Below are 24,478 nucleotides of genomic sequence, written 5' to 3' on the forward strand. Positions count from 1 at the left end.
TGCTGTATTTCAGAGGCTTTATTAGGTTGTGTCGTTATTGTCATTCAGTTCAAACAATTTTTAAATTTCCATCTTGATTTCGTTTTTGACCCAATGTTCATTCAGGAGCAAGCTATTTAATGTCCATGTATTTGCATGGTTTTGAAGGTTTATTCAGGAGTTAATTTACAGTTTTATTTTACTGTGGTCTGAGAGAGTGCTTGATATAATTTCTATTTTCTTAAATTTATTGAGGCTAATTTCATGGCCTATCATATTGTCTGTCTCGGGGAAAATTCCATGTGATATTTAATAGAATGTGTATTCTGCAGTTGTTGGATGAAATGTTCTATATATATCTGTTAAGTTCATTTGTTCCAAGGTATAATTTAACTTTATTGCTTCTTTGTTGACTTTCTGTCTTGATGACCTGTCTTGTGCTGTCAGCAGAGTATTGAAGTCTCCCACTATTATTGTGTTGCTGTCTATCTCATTTCTTAGGTGTATTAGTAATTGTTTTACAAATTTGGGAGCTCCAATTGTAGGTGCATATATGTTTTGGGTTGTGATATTTCCTGTTGGACAAGGTCTTTTAATGTTATATAATGTCCCTCTTTGTCTCTTTTTGCTGCCGTTGTTTTAAAGTTTGTTTTGTCTGTTATAAGAATAGCTGATGAAGTTATTTAATGTTTAATAATCACCCAGTTAGCTGCCTACAAATACTCAGATTTTGCTCATCACCATTGGAAGCATAGAAAAAGGTGCAAGATAGTGTTCCAGCTGTGTAACAAACCATCCTCAAAATAGTGGTTTACAACAATAACAGCCATTTATTTTGTTCATAAATATAAAAATTGCTTGGATTCAGCTAGGGAGTTTTTGCTCAGTTCTCTGGTTTTATCAGAGGTGTGACTGTAGACAGATGGTGAATGGAGTTGGGGTTATCTCAAAGACTTCTTCACTCTATGCCATGGACTATTCTGGGAAGATTCAAACAGCTGGTCATAGGAGCAGTCAGGGCACCCCAGACATGTCCCTCTATTTCTGTGTAGCTTTTCCATGTGGTCTTTCCACATGGTGGTTTAAGGGTAGCTAGACTTCTTACAGGGTGGCTAAAGGCTCCTGGCATAAGGTCCCATGAGAAAGCTGCAGAAACCTAGTCTCAGAAGTCACCTCTGTGGCATTGTATTTATTGAGGCAGTGATGAGGTTCTACTTACGTTCAAGGGGAGGAATCTCAGGGTCTATTTCTTAGTAAGAGGAATAAGAAAGCATTTAGGAACATGGATTGTTATCACCAAAGACCTGGTCCCTTATTGAAAAATCAAAACTAAACTAAAAACTTACATTTTAGTTGGGCATGATCAAAAGATGACAGTTCTGGAGAGAACTGTGCATATTTATAAACATATAATAATATGTATACTTGATAATGTTTTATTTTTAGAAGGTTCATGCTATCCATTTTCAAGCAGGGACTTAGGTGATACTTTCTCTGACTAAATTTGTAGCATCATAAGAAAATTGAAGATTATCTAATTATTTTATTTACCAAACTAATTGAAACCAAATACAATGGACATATACATTGTTTTATTTAATTAAAATAAGAAGGTTTAGTGTTATAAATATTTTTCTTTAGTGACAAACACAAACCATTATTTAAAAAATAAGCACAAACACTTTAAAATTTACATTGCTTTAATTCTGTGAAATGAATCTTAACAAAGTCAATAATGTCAGCCAGGTACAGAAAATATATATACTAAGTTATTTAACCCAAAATTCTTCCTCTTCCTAATTTTTAGTCCCAAAAAGAGCAATAAGGTTTTCTTCTCTTTTAATTCATAAATGATTTAACAATTAAGAATGAATTAAGCTGAGGGGCATTATTTCTATCCTTTCTGTACTGGCAACTATTGTTTAATGCAAAAATAAAACACAAACAACAAAGACTTGGACTCTTTTTGTAGTTTCTGATAACTCTAGGCAAAGAGGAACATCTGCTGCTAGATGACTATTTTAAAAGCCTCAAAAAATACTTCTGAAAGGTTTTGAGACATTATGATATTATGGAGTGATGGTAGCTTAATGTTATACTATCATAAATTTCTGTTCATCAAGCAAGAATTGGCCTTAGTGAAGAAGACTGAGAATGTTGTCAAGAAAATGATCTAGAGATGAAATCTCCTGCGTGGTGGTCTTTAAAATACTTCTCTAAAAAATTATATCAACTTCTTATTGAAATTGCCATCTAGCTTGAAGTTTCACTCTCTATTCCAGAAGAGCATTTTGAGTCAAACATGCCTTAATTTAAAGCTATCCTTAAATATTTTACAAAAACAATTTGCTAAGACTACAATTTTCATTTTTAAGTCATCTTAAAAAAGACCCTGTTTTGAATGTCCAAAAAGTAGACCAGATGTGGTTACTGCATTAATAATGATAATAGTGCATAACTTAAGCTTACCTGTTCAAAACTGTGCTTGTTGCAATTTAATTTTTATTACCCTTTCTTCAAGAAGGAGGAGAAAGTATTAACTTAAGAGAGGTTGACAATCTCATGAGAGGGCTTTATTGGCGGTCATTATGAGATGGCAGAGTGTGCTGAAATTTGTGTAGAATGTTATGTGGGTAGGCCAAATATATTTAATACTGCCAAGTGATGATTAGACTTTATTTCTCAGAATGCAGTCCACTGCTGATGGAAAGGTGATGATTGGGGCCACTACATTTGGGAGAATGCAAGCTTATGCCTCTTTCTTCTTAAACTGAACCTTCCAGCACAATATTTTGAAAACTAAGAAACAAATTCATATTAACATATTAAATATAAAGTATGACAGAATGTGGAAAAGTTGATTCATTTTGCTGGCTTTTAGGATCTGGAGAAAGCTATTTGTTATTTGGCATTCAGACTAAAACAAAAGAAAATTCTGGCAGTCATTTTACTTTCTGATTATTCAGTCTGATTCAAAATTTGGCCTATTTATAGACAATTTCGAGGTATAAGGCACAACTTTAACCTTAAACAGTAGTATAAACAATGTTGTAAATCAAAAAGGGCCTGAGAAGAATAAAATCCATAAGTGGCTATTTATACATTACCTTTTGTTAGTCTCAGCAAATACGAATTTTATCCATAAGACTTCCTTAATTTCAGCCACCAAAGGAATCCAGTTATAATTGTTACAGAGCCATTGAAACAGGAGCTAAGACAACTTTAGAGTGAGGCATCTCAAGTCAATAGAAGTTATGCAGTTAAAGAAACATAGAGTCCGGCTTCTGCCTTGTTCTTCAGCCTGGAACTCAAGCCAGGACATTATCCCTTTGCTTCTCTTCCTGAAAAGCTTCCAGGAGATGTTTTTTTTTCTTTTTTTTAATTGTGTTTTGGGCTCTGGTGTACATGTGCATATCTTGCATCCTGCAGAATTATTGCATAGGTACATATATACCATGGTGGTTTGCTGTCTTCATCCCCCCCAACCCTGTCACCTACATCAGGCAATTCTCCTGGTGTTATTCCTCCCAATCCTCCCCACTCCTCCACTGTCCCTCCCCTCCCCTCCACCCCCACCACCTAGCCCAGCGAGAGTTGTTCTCTTCCCTGTGCCCAAGTGTTCTCATTGTTCATCACTCACCTATGAATGAAAACATGCGGTGTTTGGTTTTCTGTTTTTGTGTCAGTTTGCTGAGAATGATGGTTTATAGATTCATCCATGTCTCTACAAAGGATATGAACTCATCAATTTTTATGGCTGCATAGTATTCCATGGTGTATATGTGCCACATTTTCTTTGTCCAGTCTATCATCGATGGGCATTTGGATTGGTTCCAGGTCTTTGCTATTGTAAACAGTGCCGCTACGAACATATGTGTGCATGCGTCTTTATGATAGAGCGATTTATAATCCTTTGGTTATATACCCAGTAATGGGATTGCTGGGTCAAATGGAATTTCTATTTCTAGATCCTTGAGGAATCGCCACACTGTCTTCCATAATGGCTGAACTAATTTATACTCCCCCCAACAGCGTAAAAGTGTTCCTATTTCTCTACATCCTCTCCAGCATCTGTTGTCTCCAGATTTTTTAATGATCACATTCTAACTGGCATGAGATGATATCTCAATGTGGTTTTGATTTGCATTTCTCTAATGACCAATGATGATGAGCATTTTTTCATGTTTGTTGGCTTCATATATGTCTTCTTTTGAAGAGTATCTGTTCATATCCTTCACCCACTTTTGAATGGATTTCTTTTTTTTTTTTTCTTTTTTTTTGCTTGTTAATCTGCTTTAGTTCTTTGTAGATTCTGGATATTAGCCCTTTGTCATATGGGTAGATTGCAAAAATATTTTCCCATTCTGTTCATTGTTCACTCTAATGATTGTTTCTTTTGCTGTGCAGAAGCTCTTAAGTTTAATTAGATTCCATGTGTCTATTTTGGCTTTTGTTGCCATCGCTTTTGGTGTTTTAGTCATGAAATCCTTGCCTGTGCCTATGTCCTGGTTGGTGTTGCCTAAGTTTTCTTCTAGGAGATCTTAAATGACCCATAAAGCCCAGCTCCTTTTGTTCTATGTCTTACTGAAAACCAGTACCATGGCCCCCAAAGGGTGGTTGAGGTTTCCTAGTCTGAATGTTGAGGTGAGCACTATCATCTTGATCTTGACTGAGTGAAGAGATAATCTGCATTGGAGGTGGGGACAGTTGGAAACTGGCTCCCTGGGACCTTGAATGTAAGGTGGTAGAGAGTGTATCACTACATTTTACTTGTGAGCTGTGATTTATTCCATACGTCCAGAGACTTTTAAAAATGGACTGGAGGTTTCAATAAATGCCTTGCCTTTAAGATATATAACCTCTGATTAAAAATAACCCACGCTCAAAGCAGGAGAGTGACCTTTGAAAAAGCAGTAAGGGGATATTTTGGTTCTTTTTACCATGCTGAAATAGGTCTATTTAATCCTGCAAATGGAGTAGAGGAAAAAAAATGTGTGACAATTAAGTGGAACTCAATCAGTATTGGACGTGGCTCACAGTGAGGAGTCACTATATGTTTAAAATAAATATAGATGCAGAATATCTTAACTGTTTATGTGAATTACAGAGGTGTGGCATATAATGGTCATGTGTGATTACCTCATCTATATAAATGTGAATGTACACCATGTGCTGATGGAAAAAATATGTATTATGTTGCTAGATTCTCCCAGTGTATATTCTCTTTAGGAATTGCCTGAAAACATTAATGTTACTTTTCTCAAATGATTAGATTTCTATTGGAAGTAGTTTTAGCATTAAAGACTCTTGGTTCTTTGACTTTCAGCATGACAGGCTTTAGGCTTGAGATTCCCTGAAAAGAACCTATAAATTTATTTTATTCATTCAGGATTCTGGGGCAGTTTGGAACTTTAACATATTGCTGCATGTATGAACTGAAAGAGTTAAGGGACCGACTGCCATGCTGTAAGATCTGCTAACTTACTGCAGAACGGAAAATGGTCAATTCAACAGCTAATTGCTATTTGAATTTTCTTTCTTCCACTGCAACTGATGATTGAAAAAGAGAGTTAAGGTGTATATACTTTATATGGTATTTGTTTTATTTTATTTTCTAAAAATGCTTGCCCCTTCGTACTTTCAGATCCCCAGATAAAGTGTTTTGATGAAGGACAGACTGAAGTGAAGCAGTAGCTTTCATCAGCGGCTTGACATAAATTATGTCTCCAACTATTTTAAAAGGGGGAAAAAATGGGAAAGGCTGTGAAGGGCCCTGGGTGGCAGGTAAGTGCACTTGAGGGAGATGTGTTAGAGAAGTTGCTTCTAATATACAAATCCATTCCTAACAATTGCCTAGCAGTAGTGTGGGGTTGGGGGGGCTTGTTTCTCTCACTGCAGTGAGGTATCAGGGACAAGCTGCCAGGCAGTAAACTCAGTTGTGCATTGAGTTTAGAATGGCGTGCTATGTTTGTTAATGCTACTGCTTTCTTTTCAACTGCCTGCCCACCTTTGTTGGGCAGGAGCTTCTGACTGCTCCTGGAATGCCAAGTGACACGACAAATGATCTGCCAGTGTTTTCCTGTTAGCCCTGTGTAGTGAGGATGTTGCTGATGGATTAGGCCCCAGAAAGTTTTAGGAAAGCAGCTTTTTTTTTTTTCCTTTGGAATTCTTATAACACTTTGTACTTCTCTATAGTAGAGCAATTATTGTACTGTATTGTAATTATCTGTGTCTGCCTTTCACAGTAGACTGAGTATCTTGATGGCAGGGTCTTTGCCTCATTTATCTTTGTACCCATGGTCTAACTCAGTTTCTGGCACATAATAAAAATTCAATAAATGCTTTTGGACTGAATGAAGAAATGAATGAGAAAAGCGTTAATCTAGGCTCTGAGGCCAAACAGAGACCACGACTACATCACTCATAAGACTGCTTGCTACCTGTTTCATAACACTTGACTTATTAGAGGCTAAGTGAATGTGTCTGTGACTGGATAGCCATGTTTTGTTCTACAGCACAAGGAGGTATGTGTTCTCTTTCTTTGAAGAAGAGGGAAATTTCTGGGCAGTCATTGACTCCAAACCTATCAGAGTGTAAGCATAGTACCATGAGCCTCTCACTTACTTGAACCATCACAATATTTTCTGTATTTGTGTGATTCCTGGATTACAGTCTACATCTTCCAGTAGACGGTGAGTCCAATGATGGAGAGTACATACATCTGATTTTGCTGACCATCACATTCCCAGGATATAGCATAGTACCTGGCAGAGAGTAAGCACTCCATAAATGAATGAAGGAATGGCTGGAAGCACTACGATGGCTTCCCTTATTAATACAGGTCTTTTTTTCCCCCTTTTCTGGAATAGAACACTATATGTCCATCAGTGTTTTCAGCATTAAGCTGAAAACTTTCTTCAGTTTCCACTGTAGCATTTGAGTATCCAGTTTATTTTTAGAGAGCTTTAATAAAATTTCTTCCAATTATTTGGCCAAATTATTAATTTTTTTAAAAAGAAGGTCCATCACCAGAGGTAACATGTTGTCTTTTAGAGTACCCAAGTTTGGAAACTCTGCAGTTTTTATTTTAATGGAGCCTTTCTGTGAACTTTTAAAGGAGTGAGTGTTTGGCTGCTGCACAGACTTCTCTCAAGGGGAAAGGCCTTTGGAGTGACATTGGGTTATTTAGCCATTAAGGTTAATGTTCATCTTCTCTCTGTCTATTGAAACTTCTAGGGTAGGCAGTGCAAATAGCTTATCAGGTAGTTTTAAAGGTCATGTGCAAGGAAAAAAAAAATCCTGCACTGCTCATGGAAATGTCCTTAGTAATCAGTGCCTGCTTATGGGAGGAGGGGGCTGAGGGACTCTCTCAGCTCATCTATCTTGTCTTTTCCTCCAGGTCACTTTGTGACAGATTTTGAGTTGGTAGCAGCCCAACCTGGAAGGTAGGTAGCTATGCACATCTCTGCTTTCTACATTAGCAGAGTCAGTAAGTTTTAAAAAAAATATTTCAACTTTCTCTCTTCCTCTTCAGCCTCTGCACTCTACCTCTGGGGTGAGCCTGACAGAGATAAGAGCAAAGAATAAACTTCTCTGTTGATAGCCTGCAGCACTGGTCAAACCCACTTTTCAGAGGAGTCAGAATAAGGATAATGGTATGACTTAGCCTTTTCCCTTGCTATTACTTTTTCTTTCAGCCTGTGACAAAGCCATGACTCTGTCATCTCTCTGGCCTGCTTCAATACTCTATGGAATATATGAATCAAGCCCTGCCCAGTCAGATCTGGCCATATTCTGAATTCCTCATAAATGGATCCCAAGTTCCTCAAGGAAAATGAAAATTTAATTCACCACTCCAGATCCCAGCTGAGATCACCGACCTAGCTTCCTTTGAGATTTCATTGAGTTATTGGTCTTTTGCTTTCTTGTTCTTTCTCTAAGCAGTGAAAAGCATGGGTTGCAGCTGCTTGGGAGACGAAGAAAAACCAAGTTTTAAAAAATGGTAGCTTTGAGGCAGGCATTTAGGAGTGACTCTAATAGCTCTTTCAGAAGAGTGAACTGTACCTTTAGGCTTATTGCAGTCACCCATTGAGAGAGAAATCGCAGAATGAGCCTGCAATAATGATAAAATGAAGAATTCATTCTGCTGCAGTGCATCCACTAGCTGCTTTGCATATGGATTCAGTATTAAGATAAGAGTCTGCTTTTCATTCTATTTTATTATCTGCTTCGAGAATACAGCAGCAGGTTTGGAGGATTATATTTTAAAGAAAAAGTTATATTTTCAAAATCCTATTGATGGCAACAGCCACTCCCTCTATCGCTCACTGCCTTGTCCCTCACTACTTCCCTGAGTCTTTGCTGGGAATTCTTTCAAATGAAGAATTTTGTTGTTGCTGTTGTTTCAATGTTCAACTTATTTTTGTTTTTTAGAACTCTGTTCTTCCATTTATACTTTTGAGTGGGAACTTGTTGGCAGACATTTATGAGAGACATCAGAGAAGCACTAGGGATAGCTAAGCAGACTAATTTCCAAATATTCAGCTCTGAGAAGAGTGTAGTTTTGTTTGAATTTTATTTCATCTTGCAAAGATGAATTCCACATCTATGGCTGTATATTTGTTTTTGAGGTGATGACCAAAAGGTACACTGGGGCCTTTTTCATGATATTTAATTTTGAACATCAAACAAGGTAGGAAGGCCTGAAGATTGAAACTAGAAAAGGAATAAAGAATTGAAGTTCTGATGAGACTTTTGAGTCCAAAGTAAGTTTTTATTAACAACATGAGTTTTGTTTTGGAAAAAAAAGAAGAGTGAGTCCTTTATCCCCACAGTGTGTTGCGAATGACATTCTCAAGTATGGCAGCCATAATAATGATAATAACTAGTATATTTTAGGCATCTGCAATGTGGTAGACATTAGATATACATACACATATATACATATTCTAACTTTAATAGTCACAATAGCTCAGCAAGATATATATATATATCTTGACATTTATATTTTATATATATATATATCTTGCAGAGCTATTGTGACTATTAAAATTAGAATATGCATATATTCTAACACTATATTGAATATCTATAATATATAATATACATATTAGAATATGCTTAATATTACTATCTATCTATCTATCTATCTATATATATATATAGTATATATAATCTCCCTTTTACTGATGAGGAGACTGAGGCTTAACAAGGTGAAGTTACTAGGCCAAAGTTGCTTAGTTAGTAAGTGTTTGAATTGTTGCTCTCCAAGCCTATGATATTTTCACTATACATGACCATCTTTCATGTGATTTAGTGAGAGGATTCAAAAGGTCACTTTGTCCTTGAGTTATCAATGTACTTTCCTCATATACCTTATACGGTTGGCTTCAGGGAAACTGAAAATACTTCCATGAATATGGGAATTGCTCCAGGAATTCTGTATCTTTGGACAATTTCCTAGGATATGTTATCTTCTGGAGTCAACATTTAATATCAAATTTGGATTCCATACTGCAAAGATACTCCTGAGATTCCATATAACAAGCATAATTACGAGGTAGTGAAGATTTACGGTTCAGCTCTCTCAAGATCCTTACTATAAAAAAAGTCTCCTAACTTTCCCTAAAATATAGACTGTGGGTCCCTACATCTCTATTCAAAAAGTAAAATACCATTAATCTTTCCGAATAAGTTACAGAAGAAAGCTAAAGACCATAAAACCAAAATTTTCCTTCTGCATTTACTAACTGATAGTCTTCTGAGTATGAACATTGTTATGAAGTTTGTACAGCAACATTAACTTCAAATGTTATTTTAAATATCAAATTTCTGCATGTGTGTGTGTGTGTGTGTGTATGTGTGTTTTTAGAAATTGTGACAAGGAAGGCATATAGTTTAATTTCAAAGTAAGAAGAGGTGGGCAGTTGATTGAATTTACCTCTAAATATTCAGGGGTGATGTAGATACTGAAATATATAGTGAAGAAAAACCAATTAGGTAATATAACACATACTTCAAACCCCTGGTAGAAGCTTGAAGAAGCTGAAATAATCATACTCACTTTTTATCTAGGTATGTCCTTAAAATACCATAATGTCCTAATAGGTGGTACCCCTCCCATGGCTAGAAAGAATAAATAATTAGTTAAGTTAAATTGCATTAATTAGCTTTATTGAGTAATACCTTACAGTAGTAAAATTTATCAATCTTAGGTGTATACTTTGATGAGTTTTGATATATGTATACAGTTATGTAACTCCAACCATGATCAAAATGTAGACATTTCTATCAACTCAAAAATTTCCATCAATCCACTTTACAGTGATTTCCTAACTCTCACCATGGGCCACTGCTTTTTGTCACTATAAATTCATTACAATCCTTTTCTAGAATTGCACATAAATAGAATCCTATCAGATATCAATCATTCATTAATATCTGTTGTTATATGTATCAGTAGTTCATTCCTTTTATTGCTGATTAGTATCCCATTGTAGGAATATAATGATTTATCTATTTACCAGTTAATGGGCACTTGGGGACTTTCCACTTTTTGGCTACTGTGACTAATCTTGCTACAAACACTTGTCCACAATTTTTGCTGTGTATATACATTTTCATTGCTCTTGGTTATGTAACTGGAAGTAGAATGGCTGGATCAAAGGATAGGTGTATGCTTAACAGTATAAGAATCATCAGTCTATTTCCTAAAGTTGTATGATTTTATGACACAGCAATTTGAGACTTCCAGTTGCTCTACACCCAAACCAACACTTGGTATAGTCAGTATTCTTAATATTAGCTGTTTTAGTGGGTGTTTAGTGGTATTTTACAGTGATTTTAACTTGGATATCTTTAATAACTAATGATGTTGAGCATAATTTCATGTGTTTCTTTTGCCGTTTTTATATTTTTTTGTGACACGTTTCTTCAAATCTTTTGTCCATTTTCTTATTGGGTTGTCTTTTTCTTATCAAATTGTAAGAGTTACTTATAAACTTTGGATACAAGTCCTTTAAAACATATATGTTTTGCAAATATGTTCCTACAGTCTGTGGCATGCCTTTTCATTTTCTTGATAGTGACTGTTGAAGAGTAGATACTTTTAATATAGGTAAGTCCAATTTATCATTCTTCTTTTATAATTTGTGCTTTTTGTATTACATTCAAGAAATCTTTGCCAAATTTAAAGTCTCTAAAATTCTCTCCTATGGTTTGTTTAGGAAGTTGCATACTCTTAGGCTTTACATATAAATACATGATGCAAGAGGGAGGTGAAGCAAGGTAGCAGAACAGAAAACTCCACTGATGGTGCCTACCACCCCACAAGAACACCAAGTTAACAACTATCTACGCAAACACCTTTATAAGAACCAAAAACTAACTAAGCACTTAGAGTAACTGGTTTTAACTCCGTATCACTGAAAGATGTGCTGAAGATACAGAAAAAACAGTCATGAATTATTGATGCCACTCCACCCTCACTCCAGGAATAGCTGCGTGGTTCAGGGAGCCTCTCTGGGCACTGGGAGAGAGAAAAAACAGCAACTCTGAGATATTAAACTCAGTGTTGTCCGAGCATTTAACCAGCCCTACCAAGAGGCGAGTCACTGATCACAGCATTCCAAACTTGAGTGCTCACAAACCTTGTCACCAAGGGCCAAAGTGCTCCCAGTTTCCAAGCAAATTTGAAAGGCAGCCTAGGTCATAAGGACTGCAACTGGTAGGCCAGTCAAACGGCTGAACTAGGCCCAGAGATAGTGGACGGTGAGGGGGCATGTGAAATACTGAGACACAAGGCGGGGTAACCTAGGGGGTGCTGGAATCACTCCTCTCCTAACCAGAGGCTACAAAGCTCAAAGCTCCAAAAGAGATTTCTTTCCTCCATGTGAGGAGAGGCAAAGGAAGAGAAGGAAGAGTGGGTATATTAGTCCATTTTCATGCTGCTGATAAAGACATACATGTGACTGGGAAGAAAAAGAGGTTTAATTGGACTTACAGTTCCACATGTCTGGGGAGGCCTCAAAATTATGGTAGGAGGTGAAAGGCAGTGGCAAGAGAAAAATGAGGAAGAATTGAAAGGAAAAACCCCTAATAAACCCATCCAATCTTATGAGGCTTACACACTATCACGAAAATAGCATGGGAAAGACCAGCCCCCATGACTCAATTACCTCCCCCTGGGTCCCTCCCACAACAGGTGGGAATTCTGGGAGAAATAATTCAAGTTGAGATTTGGGTGGGGATACAACCAAACAGTCTCAGTGGGAAAGACTTTGTCATGAATCCTGGATACCAGCTCAGCCACAGCAAGATAGTGCACCAGTCAGAGTCAAGATGCCCTCATTTCAGACCATAGCTCCCGGATGATGTTTCTCAGAAAAAGAAGGGAAACTGCTGCCTTGAAGGAAAGCACTCAGTCCTGGCAACATTCATCACCTGTTAACTAAGGAGGCCCTTGGGCCCTGAATAACCAGCAGTGATACTCAGGTACTACACTGAGAGCATCTGAGACTTACTGGCTTCAGATGAGACTCAGCACATTACTAGCTGTGGTGGTTGTGGGACAAAACAAAACTCCTACTTGAGAAAAGAAGAAGGTAAAGTAAAGGGGACTTTGTCTTGCACAAAGATGGGGTTGTTTTTTCTTGTAAATTTGTTTTAGTTCTTTGTAGATTCTGGATATTAGCCCTTTGTCAGATGGGTAGATTGCAAAGATATTTTTTCCCATTTTGTTGGTTGCTTGTTCACGCTAATGATAGTTTCTTTTGCTGTGCAGAAGCTCTTAAGTTTAATTAGATCCCATTTGTCTATTTTGGCTTTTGTTGCCATTGCTTTTGGTGTTTTAGTCATGAAGTCCTTGCCTATGCCTATGTCCTGAATGGTATTGCCTAAGTTTTCTTCTAGAGTTTTTATGGTGTTAGGTCTTATGTTTAAATCTTTAATCCATCTGGAGTTAATTTTTGTATAAGGTGTAAGGAAGGAGTCCAGTTTCAGCTTCTTGCATATGGCTAGCCAGTTTCCCAATGCCATTTATTAAACAGGGAATCATTTTCCCATTGCTTGTTTTTGTGAGGTTTGTCAAAGATCAGATGGTTGTAGGTATGTGGCATTACTTCCAAGGCCTCTGTTCTGTTCCATTGGTCTATATCTCTGTTTTGGTACTAGGACCATGACCTTTGGATTACTGTAGCCTTATAGTATAGCTTGAAGTCAGGTAGCATGATGCCTCCAGCTATGTTCATTTTGCTTAGAATTGTCTTAGCTATGAGGGTTCTTTTTGGTTCCATATGAAGTTTAAGGTGGTTTTTTCCAATTCTGTAAAGAAGGTCAATGGTAGCTTGATGGGGATAGCATTGAATCTACAAATTACTTTGGGCAGTATGGCCATTTTCACAATATCAATTCTTACTAACCATGAGCATGGAATGGTTTTCCATCTGTTTGTGCCCTCTTTTATTTCCTAGAGCAGTGGTTTATAGTTCTCCTTGAAGAGGTCCTTCACATCCTTTGTTAGTGGTATTCCTAGGTATTTTATTTTCTTTGTAGCAATTATGAATAAGAGTTTGCTCATGATTTGTCTATTATTGGTGTATAGGAATGCTTGTGATTTTTGCACATAGACTTTAAACCAACAAAGATCAAAAGAGACAAAGAAGGGCATTACATAATGGTAAAGGGATCAATGCAACAAGAAGAGATGACTATCCCAAATATATATGCATCTAATACAGGAGCACCCAGATGAATAAAGCAAGTTCTTAGAGACCTACAAAGAAACTTATACTCCCACAGAATAATAGTGGGAGACTTTAATGCACCACTTTAATATTAGGCAGATCAACAAGACAGAAAATTAATAAGGATATTCAAGACTTGAACTCAGCTCTTGACCAAGTAGACCTAATAGACATCTACATAATTATCCACACCAAATCAACAGAATATATATTATTCTCAGTACCACATAGCAATTATTCTAAAATTGACCACATAATTAGAAATAAAACACTCCTCAAGAAAATGCAAAAGAATGGAAATAATAACAAATAGTCTCTTTGATCACAGTGCAATCAAATCAGAAATCCAGAGTAAGAAGCTCACTCATCATTACACTACATGGAAACTGAACAACTTAATTCTTAATGACTACTGGGTAAATAACAAAATTAAAGCAGAAATAAACAAGTTCTTTAAAACCAATGAGAACAAAGAGACAATGTACCAGAATCTCTGGGACACAGCTAAAGCAGTGTTTGGAAGGAAATTTATAGCACTTAATGCCCACATCAGGAGGCAGAAAATATCTAAATCAACACCCTAACATCACAGTTAAAAGAACTAGAGAAGCAAGAGCAAACAAATTTAAAAGCTAGCAGAAGTCAAGAAATAACTAAGATCAGATCAGAAATAAAGGTGATAGAGACACCTTCAAAAAATTAACAAATCCAGGGGATGGGTTTTGAAAAAGTTAATAAAGTAGACAGACCACAAGCTAGACTAATAAAGAAGAAAGGAGACAAGAATCAAATAGACACAATAAAAAATGATGAAGGGGGTATAATCACCACTGATCCCACAGAAATACAAACTACCATTGGAGAATACTATAAATAGCTCTACTCAAATAAACTAGAACATCTAGAAGAAATGGATCAATTCCTGGACACATACACCCTCTCAAGACTGATCCAGGAAGAAGTCAAAACCCTGAATAGACCAATAACAAGTTTCAAAATTCAGGAAGTAATTAGTAGCCTACCAACCAAAAAAATTCAGGACCAGACAGATTCATAGCTGAATTCTACCAGAGGTACAAAAAGGAGCTGGTATCATTCCTTCTGAAATTATTCCAAACAATAGAAAAAGAGGGATTCCTTGCTAATTCATTTTATGAGGCCAGCATCATCTTGATACCAAAACCTGGCATAGACACAACAACAACAACAAAATTTCAGGCCAATATCCCTGATGAACATAGATGCAAAAATCCTTAATAAAATACTGGGAAACTGAATCCAGCAGCATACCAAAAAGCTTATCCACCATGATCAAGTCAGCATCGTCCCTGGGATGCCAGGCTGGTTCAATGTATGCAAATCAATAAACATAATCCATCAAATAAAGAGAACCAGTGACCAAAACCACATGATTATCTCAATAGATGCAGAAAAGGCCTTTGATAAAATTCAACATTGCTTCATGCTAAAAACTCTCAATAAACTAAGAATTGATGGAACATATCTCAAAATATTAAGAGCTATTTATGACAAACCTGCATCCAATATCATACTAAATGGGCAAAAGCTGGAAGCATTCTCTTTGAAAACCAGCACAAGACAAGGATTCCCTCTCTCACCACTCCTATTCAACACAGTATTAGAAGTTTTGGCCAGGGCAATAAGGCAAGGGAAAGAAATAAAGTGTATTCGAATAGGAAGAAAGGAAGTCAAATTGTCCTTGTTTGCAGATGACATGACTGTATATTTAGAAAATCCCATAGTCTCAGCCCCAAAACTCCATAAGCTGATAAGCCACTTCAGCAAAGCCTCAGGATACAAAATCAATGTGAAAAAAATCACAAGCATTCCTATACACCAATAATAGACACACAGCCAAATCATGAGTGAACTTCCATTCACAATTACTACAAAGAGAATAAATTACCTAGGAATACAACTTGAAAGGGGTATGAAGTAGCTCTTCAAGGAGAACTACAAACCACTGCTCAAGAAAATAAGAGAGGACACAAAACAAATGGAAAAACATTCCATGCTCATGGATAGAAAGAATCAATATTGTGAAAATGGCCATACTGCCCAGAGTAATTTATCGACTCAATGCGATTCCTATCAAGCTACTATTGACTTTCTTCATGGAACTAGAAGAAACTAAATTTCTTATGGAACTAAAAAAAGAGACTGTATAGCCAAGACAATCCTAAGCAAAAAGAACAAAGCTGGAGGCATTATGTTATCTGACTTCAAATTACTACAAGGCTACAGTACAAAACAGCATGGTACTGGTACCAAATAATATATGTAGACAAATGGAACAGAACTGAGGCCTCAGAAATAACACCACACATCTACAACCCTTTGATCTTTGACAAATCTGAAAAAAGCAATGGGGGAAGGATTCCCTATTTAATACATGCTGCTGGCAAAACTGGCTAGCCATCTGCAGAAAACAGAAACTAGACCCCTTCCTTACACCTTATGCAAAAATTAACTCAAGATGGATTGAAAACTTAAATCTAAACCTAAAACCATAAAAACCCTAGAAGAAAACCTAGGCAATACCATTCAGGACATAGGCATAGGCAAAGACTTCATGACTAAGATACAAAAAGCATTTGCAACAAAAGCCAAAATTGACAAATGGGATCTAATTATACTAAAGAGCTTCTGCAAGGGAAAAGGAACTATTATCAGAGTGAACAGGCAACCTACAGAATGGGAGAAAAATTTTGCAATCTATCCATCTGACAAAGGGTTGATAGCCAGACTCTACAAGGAACTGAAACAAATATAGAAGAAAAAAAAGCAACCCCATCAAAAAGTGGGTAAAGGATATGAACAGGCATTTATGCAACCAACAAACATATTAAAACAAACTCATCCTCACTGGTTATTAGAGAAATGCAAATCAAAACTACAATGAGATACCATCTCACGCCAGTTAGAATGATGCTTATTAAAAAGTCAGGAAACAACAGATGCTGGAGAGGATGTGGAGAAATAGAATCGCTTTTACACTGTTGGTGGGAGTGTAAAGTAGTTTAACCATTGTGGAAGACAGTGTGGCGATGCCTCAAAGATCTAGAACTAGAAATACCATTTGACCCAGGAATCCCATTACTGGATATATATCTAAAGGATTATGCATCATTCTACTATAAAGATACATGTGCTCATTTGCTTATTACCGCACTATTCACAATAAAAAAGACTTGGAACCAACCCAAATGCCTATCACTGATAGACTGGATTAAAAAAGTGTGGCATATATACACCTTGGAATACTATGTAGCCATAAAAATAATGAGTTCATGTTCTTTGTAGGGATATGGATGAAGCTGGAAACCATCATTTTCAAGAAACTAACACAGGAACAGAAAACCAAGCACCTCATGTACTCACTCATACACTCATAAGTGGGAGCTAAACAATGAGAACACATGGACACCAGGAGGAGAACATCACACACAGGGCCTGTTGGGGGGTTGGGGGCAAGAGAAGGGAGAACATTAGGGCAAATAATGTATGTGGGGTTTAAAACCTAGATGGCAGGTGGATGGGTGCAGCAAACCACCATGGCATATGTACACATATGTAACAAACCAACACATTCTGCACATGTATCCTAGAACTTAAAGTGTAATAAAAATATAATTAAAAAGATCAGAGTAGAAATAAGTGAAACTGAAATGAAGAAAATGATACAAAAAAAAAAAAAAAGAAACAAAAGTCACTTTCTTGAAAAGTAAAACAAAACTGACAGACTTTTAGCCAGAGTAAGGAACAAAGAGAGAAGATCTAAGTAAATAAAATCAGAAATGAAAAAGGAGACATTAAACTGATACTGAAGAAAATCTAAGGATCATTACTGGCTGCTATGATGAACTATATATGCCTATTAATGGGAGAATCAGGAAGAAATTGACAAATTGCCGGATACATACAACCTACTTAGATTGAAACAGGAAGAAATTCAAGACCTGAACAGGCGGATAACAAGTAACGAGATTGAAGCCATATTAAAAAGTCTTCCATCAAAGGAAATCCTGGGACCTGATGGCTTAGCTGCTGAATTCTACTAATACCAATCCTACTCAAGCTATGTCAAAAAAATAGAAAAGAAGGGGGATACTTCCAACCTCCTTCTATGAGGTTAGTATTACCCTCACACCAAAACCTGACAAAGATACATGATAAAAAGAAAACCATAGGCCAATATCTCTAATGAATATTCACGCAAAAATCCTTAACAAAATCCTAGCAAACCAAATTCAGGAATACATTAGAAAGATCATTCATCATGACCAAGTTGGATTTATCCTAGGGATGCAAGTTTGGTTCAACATACTCAAATCAATCAATGTAATAGATTATATCCTTCAACAGAATGAAGGATAGAAACCGTATGATCATTTTGGTTGATGCTGGAAAAGCATTTGATAAAATTCAACATGCCTTCATGATAAAAACACTAAATAACCTAGGGATAGAAGGAACATACCTCAACATAATAAAAGTCATATATGACAGACCCACAGTTAGTAACATACTGAATAGGGAAAAACTGAAAAATTTTTCTCTAAGATTTAGAACAGGACAAGGATGCCCACTGTCCCCACTGTTACTCAGCATAATACTAGAAGCCCTAGATAGAGCAGACAAGAGAAAGATATAAAAGGCATCCATGTTGGAAAGAAAGAAGTCAAATTATTCTTATTTGCAGATAACATAATGTTAAACTTGGAGAAACCTAAAGACACCACAAGAAAACGTAGAACTCATAAGCAAATTTAGAAAAATTGCAGGATACAAAATCAACATAAAAATTACTAGTGCTGGTTGGTTAAAATAATCAAGTAGAAGCAGCTGTGGTGCATGGAACTCATGGAGAACTAAAAGGGAGAGTGAATATAGCACCTTCACTGAAATATCCAGTTATTCCCATTGGGACTGATCAGGAAAACAACTTGACCCATGGAGAATAAAGAAAAGCAGGGTGTGGCAATGGCCCACCTGGGAGTGACATGGAGCCAAAGGAAGCAGTAAGTGAATGTATGACCCAGGGAAGCCACACTTCTATAGATCTTTGCAACCCTTGGACCAGGAGATCCCCTTGTGAGCCCATGCAACCAGAGCCTTGGGTTTAACACCCAGAGCTGTGTGGAGTCTCAGCAGAGCATCTGCTGAGACATGCACAGAAACCTAGGAGCTTTACATATTCCAGACCCGGGATCCCCTGGAAAGTGAGAGGTTCATACATACCTCTAGGAGAAGGCTGAATTCAGGGGTATGAGCAGCTTTGGTCTGTGGGCCCCACTTCCATGGCTGTCTTTCTAAAATAAGACAGAGAAGAATAGAGAAAAAAAAGAATAAAAAGGAATGAACAAACATCCAGAAAATATGGGATTATGTAAAGAGACCAAATCTATGACTCATGGGGGTACCTGAAAGAAATAGGGAGAGTCGAACCAATTTGGAAAACATGTTTCAAGATATTGTCTAGGAGAACTTCCCCAACCTATATAGATAGGCCAATGTTAAAATTCAGAAAATGAAGAGAAGCCCAGGAAGATACTTCACAAGAATATTATCCCCAAAACACATAGTCATCAGATTCTCCAAGGTCAAAATGAAAGAAAAATGTTAAGGGCAGCCAGAGAGAAAGGCCAGGTCACCTACAAAGCGAAGCCCATCAGACTAACAGTAAACCTCTCAACAGAAATCTTACAAGCCAGAAGAGATTGAGGGCCAATATTCAACATTCTTAAAGAAAAGAATTTCCAACCCAGAATTTCATATCCAGCCAAACTAAGCTTCATAGGCAAAGGAGAAATAAGATCTTTTTCAGGTATGTAGGAAATGGTGACTGGCTGAAGGAGCTGGTTCTGTTGCTGCTGCAGGGTGAGTGGGAAAGATACCACGCATGTGTAGTCGGGACCATCGCAGGAGCCTGAGGACACTTGTCTGTCATCACAGTCAGTTTTATATGTGGTACCATAAAAGATGAGGCTGAAACTCCAATAAACATGGGGCTATGTGAAAAGAGCAAATCTTCATTTGATTGGTGTACCTGAAAGTGATGGGGAGAATGGAACCAAGTTGGAAAACACTCAGGATATTATCTAGGAGAACTTTTTAAACCTAGCAAGGCAGGCCAACATTCAAATTCAGGAAATGCAGAACACCACAAAAATACTCCTCGGGAAGAGCAACCCTAAGATAAGGTTGAGAACATGGAAAACTTCTCAGCAGTCAAATCAAATACAAACACAACTCACTGCCAGAGTAAAGAGGAAAAATATTCAGAGGCTGATGAAGCCACTTTCAGGAGGAGAGAAACCACTAAAGAATGAAACTGGCTTGTCTTCAATTAAAAAAAAAAATTAAAGGAAGCACACGTAAGGAAGAGAGAGAACATCCTTTAAAATGGAGTAGAATTGAACTTGATATAAATGGCAATTTGATCATGTTAACACCAAGAGCAGGAGAGAAATCTAACAAACAGATATCTTGAGTAAGACAGAAAAGTCAAGTAAATGGAGAAGCTGGTAGTTATGAAAAGACAAATCAACTTATAAAATAAAATGGAAAATTAGAAAATAATCCTTCCTCTGGCAGTTCTCCAAGGACTACTTTGTGGGGGACCATATTTTCTCTGGTCTTCAACTTTTTTTATCAACAAATAAAAATGGAACATCACGATCAGATTCTCCCGGACACGCAGTGGAAGCTGAAGAAATGGTAAAACAACTTTATATGGGACAGGTGGATGAGATCACTATCAGCACTACTACATCAACTAATGGAGCAGCTAACGCAAATCAAGCAGTTCAGGTGAAACCATCAATAAACAATGGTTGAGGAAACAATAATTATAGTATCTCACCCCTTACAGCACCAGTAATTCCAGATAGTGCTTATTCATCATCCCATACAGAGGCCACCTACGAAGAAGGCTGGGAAGTATTTTGCCCCTATTATTTCATCAAACATGTCTTGCCACTGACGGAAGAACAACTATAAATAGGAAACCTGCTCTTTTGTTGAAAACAAGAAGCACACAGGAATTCTCCCTAGATTTAGATTTGGATGAAACACTAAGTGCATTGTAGTCTAAACGAGCTAGAAGATGCAGCACTTACTTTTCCAATCCTTTTCCACAATGTCATTTATCAGGTTTATGTGAGATTAAGACCATTTTTCAGGGAATTCCTGGAGTAATTTTTCAGATGGATGAGATGATTCTTTTTACTGCTTTTAAGAAGGTGTATGCAGTCAAGTTACTGACCACACTAGACCCTAAAAAGCAAAGGGTCAAGCACCGATTTTTCTGTGATCATTGTGTTTGTACAAGGAAAATAAATAAAGGACTTAAATATTCTTGGAAGAGATCTTTCAAAAACTCTAATAATTGACAACTCACCGCAAGACTTTGCATATTAGCTTTCTAATGGAATCCTTGTAGAAAGTTGGTTTATGAATAAAAATGACAATGAACTCCTAAAATTGATTTTATTCCTGGAGAAGCTTGTATAACTGAGTGAAGATGTTCGACCACACATCAGAGACAGATTTCACTGGCATGATTTGCTGACCCAAGATTAAATACCAGGACTTGTCAAATCACTGAAGGAGGAAAGACTTCAGGATTCTTTTGGACTAAGACAAAAACATTGCCATTACTATTGAAATTTTGCATTTTTGTACCCCATCTTGCTTGTTTTATTCTTGGTGCCCAATAATAATAAAGGATTACGGAAAGAGGCTTTATCCATCTCCCATTGAATGCATACAGTAAGTAGGCTAAAACAGATGTGTCTTTAGAGCTAGTGCAACTCCTGTGAATTTTTTTTGTATGTACAGGGCATCTGCAGTTTATAAAGAATTCTGTTTCTGCCACCAGAATTTTGGTCTGTAGTCACACAGGATTTTATGATAATCACAGAGATGAAAATGGACTTTTATTTTCTCCCTGTTTGGGGTTTATAGCCACTTTTTTGTTACTTTATCATTCTCATTTTATTTTTCCTCTTAAGGTTTATAACACGTTTACATTTTTGACCTGTATTAGATTAGAATTTCATTATGCATTGCTTTTAGTTGAGGCATTTCATAGTTTTCTGAAAATAGTCCATTTTCATGCTTTTAAATTTTAATTTTTAAATTTTTAAGTTCCAGGGTACATGTGCAGAAAGTACAGGTTTGTTGTATAGGTATACATGTGCCATGGTGGTTTGCTGCACCCTTCAACCCATCACCTAGGTTTTAAGCACCACATGCATTAGGCACTTGTCTGAACGCTATTGCTCCCCTAGCTCCTCACCCCTGACAAGCCCCAATGTGTGATTTTCCCCTCCCTGTGTCCAAGTGTTCTCATTGTCCAAGTCCCGCTTATGAGCAAGAACATGCGGTATTTAGTTTTCTGTTCCTGTGTTACTTTGCTGAGGATGATGGCTTCCAGCTTCATCCGTGTCCCTGCAATGTACATGAGCTCATTATTTTTTTATGGCTACATAGTATTCTATGGCATACATGTACCACATTTTCCTTATCCAGTATATCACTGATGGGCATTTGGGTTGGTTCCAAGTCTTTGCTATTGTGAATAGTTCTGCAATAAGCAAATGTGTGCATGTGTCTTTATAGTAGAATGATTTGTAATCCTTTGTGTATATACCCAGTAATAGAATTGCTGGGTCAAATGATATTTCTGGTTCTAGATCCTTAAGGAATAGCCACACTGTCTTCCACAATGGTTGAACGAATTTACACTCCCACCAACAGTGTAAAAGCATTTCTATTTCTCCACAGCCTCACCAGCATCTGTTGTTTCCTGACTTTTTAATGATCACCATTCTAACTGCTGTGAGACGGTATCTCATTGTGGTTTTGATTTGCATTTCTCTAATGACCAGTGATGATGAGATTTTTTTCATATGTTTGTTGCTTGCATAAATGTCTTCTTTTGAAAAGTGTCTGTTCATATCCTTTACCCAATTTTTGATGGGGTTGTTTGTTTTCTTCCTGAAAATTTGTTTAAGTTCCCTGTAGATTCTGGATATTAGCCCTTTGTCAGATGAATAGATTGAAGAAATTATTTCCCATTCTTTAGGTTGCCTGTTCACTCTAATTATATATATAATATATACACATACATACACACACACACACACACACACACACACACACACACACACACACACATTGCTGTGCAGAAGCTGTTTAGTTTAATTAAATTGCATTTGTCAATTTTGACTTTAGTTGCCATTGCTTTTGTTGTCTTAGTTATGAAGTCTTTGCCCATGCCTATTTCCTGCATGGTATTGCCTAGGTTTTCTTCTAGAGTTTTTATAGTTTTAGGTTTTACATTTAAGTCTTTAATCCCTCTGGAGTTAATTTTTGTGTAATGTGTAAGGAAGGGATCCAGTTTCTGTTTTCTGCATATGGCTAGCCAGTTCTCTCAGGACCATTTATTAAATAGGAAGCCCTTTCCTCATTGCTTTTTTTCCCCCTCAGGTTTGTCGAAGATCAGAAGGTTGTAGATGTGTGGTATTATTTCTGAGGCCTCTGTTCTGTTCTGTTGGTCTACATACCTAGGAATACAACTAACAAAGGATGTAAAGGACCTCTTCAAGGAGAACTACAAACCACTGCTCAGTGCAATGAGAGATGACACAAGGAGATTGAGAAATATTCCATGCTCATGGTTAGGAATAATCAATATTGTGAAAATGACCATATTGTCCAAAGTAAGTTACAGATTCAATGCTATCCCCATCAAGCTATCAAGGACTTTCTTCACAGAACTGGAAAAAACAACGTTAAGCTTCATATGGAACCAAGAGAGAGCCTGCATAGCCAAGACAATCCTAAGCAAAAAGAACAAAGCCAGAGACATCATGCTACCTGATTTCAAACTATACTACAAGGCTACGGTAATCAAAACAGGATGGTACTGGTATCAAAACAGAGATATAGATCAATGGAACAGAACAGACACCCTGGAGGCAATGCCACACATCTACAACCATCTGATCTTTGACAAACCTGACAAAAACAAGCAATGGGGAAAGGATTCCCTGTTTAATAAATGGTGTTGGGAAAACTGGCTAGCCATGTGCAGAAAGCAGACTGGATCCTTTCCTGACAGCTTCCACTAAAATTAACTCCAGATGGATTAAAGACTTAAACATAAGACCTAACACCATAAAAAACATCTCAAAGACAACCTAGGCAAAACCATTCAGGACCTAGGCATAGGCAAGGACTTCATGACTAAAATACCAAAAGCATTAGTTACAAAGGCCAAAATAGATTAATGGATCTAATGAAACTCAAGAGCTTCTGGACAGCAAAAGAAACAATCATTAGAGTGAACTGGCAATCAACAGAATGGGAAAAAATGTTTGCAATCTACTCATCTGACAAAGGGCTAATATCCAGCATCTACAAAGAACTAAAACAGATTTACAAGAAAAAAAAAATAAACAAGCCCATTTAAAGTGGGAGAAGGATATGAACAGACACTTTTCAAAAGAAGACATATATGAGGCCAAGAAACATATGAAAAAATGCTCATCATCACTGGTCATTAGAGAAATGCAAATCAAAACTACATTGATATACCATCTCACACTGTTAGAATGGTGATCATTAAAAAATCTGGAGACAACAGATGCTGGAGAGGTTGTGGAGAAATAGGAACACTTTTACACTGTTGGTGGGAGTGTAAATTAGTTCAACCATTGTGGAACACA

At 37.0% G+C, this 24,478-nt stretch overlaps 1 long non-coding RNA gene and 1 pseudogene across 2 annotated transcripts in view; both read left to right on the top strand.

Moving 5' to 3' along the window:
- LOC141582878 (uncharacterized) overlaps nucleotides 1–24,478 on the top strand; it is a 122,356-nt gene that overhangs the window by 66,006 nt on the left and 31,872 nt on the right. The window lies entirely within an intron of this gene.
- LOC101036808 (CTD small phosphatase-like protein 2 pseudogene) lies at nucleotides 19,956–21,326 on the top strand (annotated as a pseudogene).

This window comes from Saimiri boliviensis, chromosome X (genome assembly GCF_048565385.1).
Source record: "Saimiri boliviensis isolate mSaiBol1 chromosome X, mSaiBol1.pri, whole genome shotgun sequence".
Taxonomy (NCBI): Eukaryota; Metazoa; Chordata; class Mammalia; order Primates; family Cebidae; genus Saimiri; species Saimiri boliviensis.